At 56.3% G+C, this 7500-nt stretch overlaps 1 protein-coding gene across 1 annotated transcript in view; it reads right to left on the bottom strand.

Moving 5' to 3' along the window:
• Positions 1–6772, bottom strand: part of ttk (zinc finger and BTB domain-containing protein ttk) — a 56913-nt gene extending 50141 nt beyond the window's left edge. Inside the window, exon 1 of the mRNA XM_025307545.1 lies at positions 6685–6772. The gene's annotated coding sequence lies outside the window, so the exon portion shown is untranslated. The remainder of the gene's footprint in view (positions 1–6684) is intronic.
• Between the last annotated feature and the right edge of the window lie 728 nt (positions 6773–7500).

Raw genomic sequence — 7500 nt, 5'->3', positions numbered from 1 at the left:
TGACATCCGCTAGAGATTAAATTTCCCCTCGTTTTCGAAGGGTTGTGCTTCCATCTTCAAAAACGTTGCGGTAAACAGACGAAAAAAGACCAGCGGGGGCTAATGTATTTTCGTCGCTTCCGTCGCGACGGAGTCTCAGTCAAATTCGAAACTACCCTTTGACCTTAAACTCGCCCGTCGCGTGAAATTAGCACGATCAGACGGATTCGACCCGTCAACTCGAGAAACTTCATCCTCACTCGCGTGAAAGCGTTGACCATTTTGGGGGGTAGGGGGCGAGGGTCAAGGCGAAGGAAGACGAGAAGAGGAGAAGAGACCGAAGTCCTTTCCCGAGGGGCAGGGAGGGTGGGGATGGAGCGACCTCGAACGTCGCGGGGTGCACGCGGAGAGGGATGCTCCCCCCGCACGCCACCTTCTCCCTCGGGGCAGGAAATTCGCGAGCGTGGAGCAGGCGAAGGGCAAGAGGGAGTGAAGGAGGGAGGAGGGAGGGAGAGAGCGTAAGTTGGTTGTGTCGTCGCGGGTTAGTAGCGAGAGAGCGCGATTCGCGCCTGCGCGCTTTTTTCCGCCAGTTGGCGGTGGCGGCGGCGGCGGCGGCGGACCGCGTCCGTCTCCCTCTGTCCGTCGTCGTCACGAGGTCGCTTCGCAACGGAACTTCAACGTGCAGCAACCTACCGATCACTGTTGCGCGTCGCCGACGACGGTCGTCTCGAAACCGCCTCTGCCTCCACCGACGAGTTGCGAGAGCATTGGATCGCCAAGTTCCGAGGCGACGAGACTCCCGCGCGTCTGTTCTCACGTCGCCGTGAGGCAAGATAGACGAGAAAGAGAGAGAGAGAGAGAGAGACGCTCTTGTCAATAACACCCACGTGCCTTCGTGGAAGAATCGGCGAATCGCTATGCCCAACACATCTACGCCATCATCATCGCGCCACGTTTTTAGCCCGTCACGCGTGTCTCGAATAGGGTTGCTGAAGAAAGAATGATATATATTTCTTCTTCAAATTGTCAATCCCCAGCATATGTTTCCAACGAGTAACAAAAAATAACATTTGAAAAATCAGAATATCTCTTTCATGCCGTTAGCTTGAAACGCGTTAAAAGGGAACGTCGGAATGTCTGACGCGTTTCTCAAACGTCCGTTTTAAACGAGATGTTTGGAACAACCCTGGTTTCGAGAGTCGCGAACACGCCACAAGTTCATATCGCGCGGACTCCGTGCCTGTACCTCTCCCTCTCCCTCTCTCTCTCTCTCTCTCTCTCTCCCTCTCTCTCTCTCTCGCTCGCGCTCTCTCTCTCTCTCTCTCTCTCGCTCGCTCTCTTTTGATCTTTCTCTCGCTCTCGGCTCTGCCCTCACCCTCACCCTTCGGTAGAGAGCGCGCGTTTAACGGTACGCCCGCGCCGTTTCGCGAACGAAAATCAGGGGAGAGGCGAGCCTCGGCCGTTCGAGAGCAACAGAGACAGAGAAAGAGAGAGAAAGAGAGAGCGCGTTTCAGCGGGACGCATGTGTGTGTACAAGTGTGTACATTTATATATACGATGCATGTGTGCGTGCGTGTGTGTGTTCGTTCGCAGCATGAGCAAGGGTTGCTGCTCTCTTTCTCTCTTCCCCTCTCCCTCCCTCCCTCCCTCCCCCTTCTCTCTCTCTCTCTCTCTCTCTCTCTTTCTCTGTTTTTCGCGATGCGGCAGGATCCCCACGGATCTTTTCGGTCGACTGATAAAAAGGCTCGGAGGCTGCCTTGTCGCGATGGACGAGAGGCGTATAGTCGGACAAAAAAAAGTGTCTGGAAGGGGAAGCTACGGAGAGAGACTCTCGGGGCGGCGGCAGCGACGGCGGCGGCGGGAGCCGAGCGGCGGTGAGGTATGGAGGGGGCGAGGACGGCGACGGAAACGGGGGTAGAGGGGTGTTCGCGCACGTAGACGATGTGGGTCGGGGTGAAGGGGAATCACCACCGCCGTCGCCGTCGCCGCCGCCGTCGCCGCCGCCACCGCCGCCGCTGCCGTTTGACTCCTCCGGCTGCTGTTGCTGATCGTCTAGTGTCCTTGGCTTCGCTCTAGCAAGACTCTAGCTAGTTCTAGCTCGGAGCGCTCGCTCGCTTGCTCTTGGAGAAACTCAACTGGCCTCTCCTACCACTTTGCTGCGCCCACGGCCAGGGCTGTATCGCTCGGGGCTGCTCCGTCCCCTCCTCTCTCTCTCTCTCTCTCTCTCTCTCTCTCTCTCTCTCTCTCTCTCTCTCTCTCTCTCTCTCTCTCTCTCTCTCTCTCTCTCTCTCTCTCTGAGGGTCTCTCATTCCGTCTCCTATCTTATCTTTCCCAAGCTTCTCGTTCTCTTTCTCCGTCCATCATCCTCTGTCGCAAGAAGACTCACGCATTGCGAGATCGACGTCATGATCGCGGCCACTTCTTCCACGTACGAGGGTTAGCGCTTAACGGACGCATCGTGGCTAATCTCCTTCTCGAATAAAAGAACGCAATCCACGCAACCGCGATTACCGGATGTCGACATTATTCGCCACGTGGCGAACACGTCCATCCTGAGCGGCTCGCGAGGTTCGGCGGCTACGGTACCACGCGTTCCTCGCCAGAAACAGGACCGAGGCCCTGGCTCATCTAGGGAGCTTAGAAACCCGGTGGTAACCTCGGCGAGAGTAGAAGGGACACTTAGAGTAGGCGAACGAGGAGACAGGGGGAGAGAGGAAAGTGGCAGCAATGGCGTCACCGCTCTTGCGCGCGTGGAGGAGTCGCTGGGAGGGAGGGAGGGAGGGAGGGAGGGAGGGAGGGAGGGAGGGAGGGAGGAGGAGGAGGAGAGGGCTGTCTTCGCGTTCGCGGGGTGGAGGACGCGGCGGTGAGCGGAGCGGGAGGAACCGAGAAGTACTACACGTGTCGCTGCTGCGCGGGGTGTTGACCCCAAATAGCTTTTTTAACATGACGTAACCGCGAAAGGGTTGAGAAACGGCCGCGGCAGCGACGGCGGCGGCAATGCGACTTCGACTTAGCGGTCGAACCCGAAAGAGAGAGAAAGAGGGAGATATAGGAAGAACGCCACCGAGAGAAAGAGAGACGGAGAGTGAGAGAGAGGGGGGAGGGAGAGAAAAAGAGAGAGAGAGAGAGAGAGAGAGAGAGAGAGAGAGAGAGTAACGGAGGAGAGGGAGAAGGAGAGAGCCAAGCCCTCACTTGCGTCTTGCCAGGCCTTGCCGTGTCTTGTCTTGTCTTGCCTTGCCTTGCCTTGCTTTGCCTTGCCCGGCTTACCCGCCTGCGAGCGCGACTCCCCGTTATATGAGCGCCACAAAGATCCTTTCATACTTGTCGAGGTGCGCGCCCGCGCCTCCGCGCGGACTAGCGTCCGAAAAATACGAGCGATTTGCTCCGGAGGGTAAATCTCGGCAATTTTTCAGGATATCGTGGCGATCGTCGCGCACACAGCGCGCCTCCTCCATAATCTCCTCTTCCTCCTGTCCACTTCCTACTGTCGTGCGCGCGCGAGTTCTCGACCTCGCGCGATAATCGAGTGTTGAAAATTCTATCCCAAGGTCCTTACCTCGTCTCCCTCGGCTTTCTTCTCAGGCGATTCGAATCGACGCACGCTAAAATAGTATGGAAAAGGTCGCGTCTCGCGATATCGGTGAAATTTAAAAATAAACCAAGCCGAATATGCATAAAGATGACGTAACCGACCGTTTCAGGAAATCGGAATGGATTGTGTGTATATATATGCCTGCCTCCCTTCCGCCTCTTCTCTTCCCCCCGGCCGGTCCAATTAAAAGAATATTTGTTTCCTCCGGGGAATCAGACACGCTGGCGGATACAAAGGGTATTCAATCTTGCGGCAAGCCATTTATCAAGTATGGTATATTTATACGGAAACGGGTTTACGCATTCGTCGCGAAGCGACGACGACGGGGCGCGCGACGGCCACGTGTGAATTTGCATGCGCATTCGCCATTTGCATGCCTCTGTCGTGATTAGATTCGTCGAGGTGGGGCCCCGACGGCCGTGTCGCCGAGGGTGGCGCACCTCGCGACAACGCGCGATTGCGACAGAGTTCGGATACATTTCCGGAAAATTAACGAGCCGTGGCGGAACGTCGGACAGCGGAGCAGACGAGCGCACGTGGAAAGACCGAGCGAGAGAGCAAGAGAGAGAGAGAGAGAAGAGAGAGAGAGAGAGAGAGAGAGGGAGGGAGAGAGAGGGAGAGAGAGAGAGAGAGAGAAAGAGGACAAACGGGACGACGCTGCTCTCGACCTGCACGTCCGTGAAATAAAAATACATTAGAGAGAAAGAGAGAGAGAGAGAGGGAGAGAGAGAGAGAGAGAGGGGGGGAGAGAGAGAGGGAGAGATACATGTTCGCCAAACGGTGAAATTAAACGTTCGATTTCGCGGTAAGCGAAAGACAGCTGCCTCGCGTCTCGCTATTTTCAAGAGAGTGCCGTCCAATTATTCATTCAGCACAACTTAATTTCGAATCATGCCGCATCGCGACGCCATCTGCTCGCTGAGAGTCGATCGTCCGATCGATAGATCGATGGAAAGTAGGGGAGAGGCAGGAGAGGAGAGCGCCGGAGGGAGAGGCGCGGAGGGACCGAAAGGCACGGGGGAGAGGGGGAGGCACCGCGCGGAATTAACGTTAAACGTTAGCGCGACGCGCAATCGCGCCGCGGGCGTTACGAGCTAACGGGTGGCGCGTCCTATATCGGACGTCTTCTCTTCGTCGTTCCTCTTCAATGGTCCTAATTAGTGTACACATAAGGTTCGTGTTACGACACGCCAGTGCCGTTCCAACTGGGGACCATATGCGACCGGGGGGGTTAAGTGTCGTCTTAACCTCTTTACGGTGTTTGAATTCTCCTCGGATCGAGACGGGGGTATCCAATGGCCGATCTCGCAGCGACACCGAGTGTCGATGACACCGATCACGTGCGGTAATTAAACATGAGATCTGCATGCCCGATCGAAATGGCGCCCCCAATTCAGTTTCTCGCGCAGTTCAGTGATAACACGCGACTAACTACCGGACGCGCGACCGATCGACCGGATATTTTAATTTGAAAAAACTCTTCCCCCCTTCTCTCTCTCTCTCTCTCTTTCTCTCTCTCGGCGTATTTCTGCCTCTCAAGCATTCCCCGAGCTATTCGGAGTCGATCTCCCGAGATTACACAGCGGTTCCGACACAGCCGGTTTCTACAAACGAGAATCACGAGTTGGCTCGATTGACGAATTCGACTCAACCCGAATGAGCCGAGATTGCGATCGTCGGGAGAGCGCAGCGGTACATACGACACACACATACACACACGTGTGACGCGGCTATCTTATCAGGCCGGCTACACCCTGAAGAGGCGTGAACGATATTCTTTTTCTCGGCTGGCAGCGCCCGGTGCTTCCAGCACATTGGCAGCCCTTCTAAGGTCAACGTAGGGTTTTGAGGTCGAGGTAAATAGAAAGGACGATGAGGGGAGGGGGGGGGGAGAGAGAGAGAGAGAGAGTCGTTCTCTCGTCGAGTTTCTGGTGCGCTGCTTCGGGATGCGCGAGCGCACCGCTTCACGCTGAGATATCCTTATCCGCCGCGTGTCGACCGCAAAGGATATTCCGAGAAACCGCAAGCAGGAGGAAACGACGTGCCAGCAGTCCTCTCATCCGTTTCGCTCGCTCCTTCGGGCGAATTCGCGATCGTCACTCGCGCCGCGCCGATTGTGACTCGCGGCTGAGTCACTCGGTAGGAAACGGAGAGAGAGAGAGAGAGAGCCGCTCGCGGAAACGTACGTTTTCCCGCGGAAATTTCCGCGAAGAAAAACCGCGCGGACTCAATTAACGCGAAAGCACTTATTACGCCGCGGAGAAAACCACTCGCTCGCGACTGTTCTCCGGTGGCGTTGAGCGATCAGTATCATTGATAGAAATATAATTATATCAGACGCTCATAAAAGACACCGAGACTAAAGGCTCGAAGATCCGCAAGCGAGATTGCCGATGAATCGAGGTTTAATCGACGAGATGAAGAAGATAGCGGAATGAAATGTCTACAAGAGCCGACCGTCACATTTCTCGCCAACCTTTCATCTCGCTAATGTTAATGATTAGGCGCATTCCCTCCCCCCCCCACATATCTCTCTCTCTCTATTCCCTCCTTTCTTTCTTTCCTCCAGCCCTCCTCCTGCGGTTCCGCGATAACACCGTGTCGCCGTCTCCGAGGAGGTACAACCGCGTTACTTTATAACCATCCCGCGAAACAGCAGCGAACGCGCGAGCGAACTAGATCCTTCGTCGCTCAAACCGCAAGTTCCACGAGAGGTCTCGTCCTCGCTACCCGCTCCGCGTCCTCGCGCCCGGTAGCGGAGGGTTCAGACGACGCGGCGGGAAACTCTCTCGGGAAAGCCTCGTGGAAGATCCCGCGGCGCGGTTCTATCATAAAAAGCGAGCGAGTGCCGCGACGAAGGAGGAGGAAGAGAGAGAGAGAGAGAGAGAAAGAGAGAAAGAGAGAGAGAGAGAGAGAGAGAGAGAGAGAGAGAGAGAGAGAGAGAGAGAGAGAGAGAGAGAGAGAGAGAGAGAGAGAGAGAGAGAGAGAGAACGATGCGATCGAGAGGAGGACCGAGATCGAGAGAGGGAGAGGCAGAAAGAGAGACGAAGAGGAGACGAGAGAGAGAGAGAGAGAGAGAACGCGCGCGTGGAGGCGAGTAACGGCGTGCATACCTCGAGTCGCGTACACGATAGAGGAAGGGGATGACGAAGGGACATTGCTCCCTGGCCTGGCCTGGTCTGCCCTGCTCTGCCCTGCTCTGCTCTGCTCTGCTCTGCTCTGCTCTGCTCTGCTCTGCTCTGCTCTGCTCCGCTCCGCTCCGCTCCGCTCCGCTTCGCTTCGCTCTGCTTTGCTCTACTTTACTCTGCTGCGCTCACCAGCGCTCGCCACTTCTGCCTGTCCGGCCGAAGATCCAGGGTCGTCCTTCCTCCTCTCCCGCGCCGCTGTCGTCGTCGTCGTCGTCGTCGTCGTCGTCGTCGTCGTCGTCGTCGTCGTCGTCGTCGTCGTCGCCGTCGTCGTCGTCGTCGTCGTCGTCGTCATCGTCGTCGTCGACGTCCTGCACTCTCACGCTCCTTCATCGAGCGTAACACCGGCGAGTCCTTCCGGCGAAAGCGCGCAAGGACCGCGGCTAGTCGTCCGGCGCTCTCTCTCTCTCTCTCTCTCTCTCTCTCTCTCTTTCTCTCTCTTTCTCTCTCTCGCCACGCTTATCGCCCAACGTGCGTGTCGATGCACGTGTTGGGAGGCACGACTTCGGCGAGATCGGGTCAGGACGATGTGAGGCTGCGACGTGTCCTCTTCTGTACGTGCGTCAAAGCCTTTTTTCCCGCACCTGGAAGCAGATGAAATTATACTCGTGCGTTTGCGATTCTTTTTGGGGGAGAGGTTTGGGGCTGTATGGGGTGGATCCAATTAGAAATTTATCGACAAGTTCGCAACTGAGAGCTAGAGGGAGAGAGAGGGGAGAAAAAAATTCTCAGGACACACATCGA

This window comes from Harpegnathos saltator, unplaced genomic scaffold (assembly GCF_003227715.2).
Source record: "Harpegnathos saltator strain DR-91 unplaced genomic scaffold, Hsal_v8.6 scaffold9, whole genome shotgun sequence".
Lineage (NCBI taxonomy): Eukaryota > Metazoa > Arthropoda > Insecta > Hymenoptera > Formicidae > Harpegnathos > Harpegnathos saltator.
The sequence above is the reverse complement of the archived record's forward strand: the minus strand, read 5'-3'. Positions and strand labels throughout refer to the sequence as shown.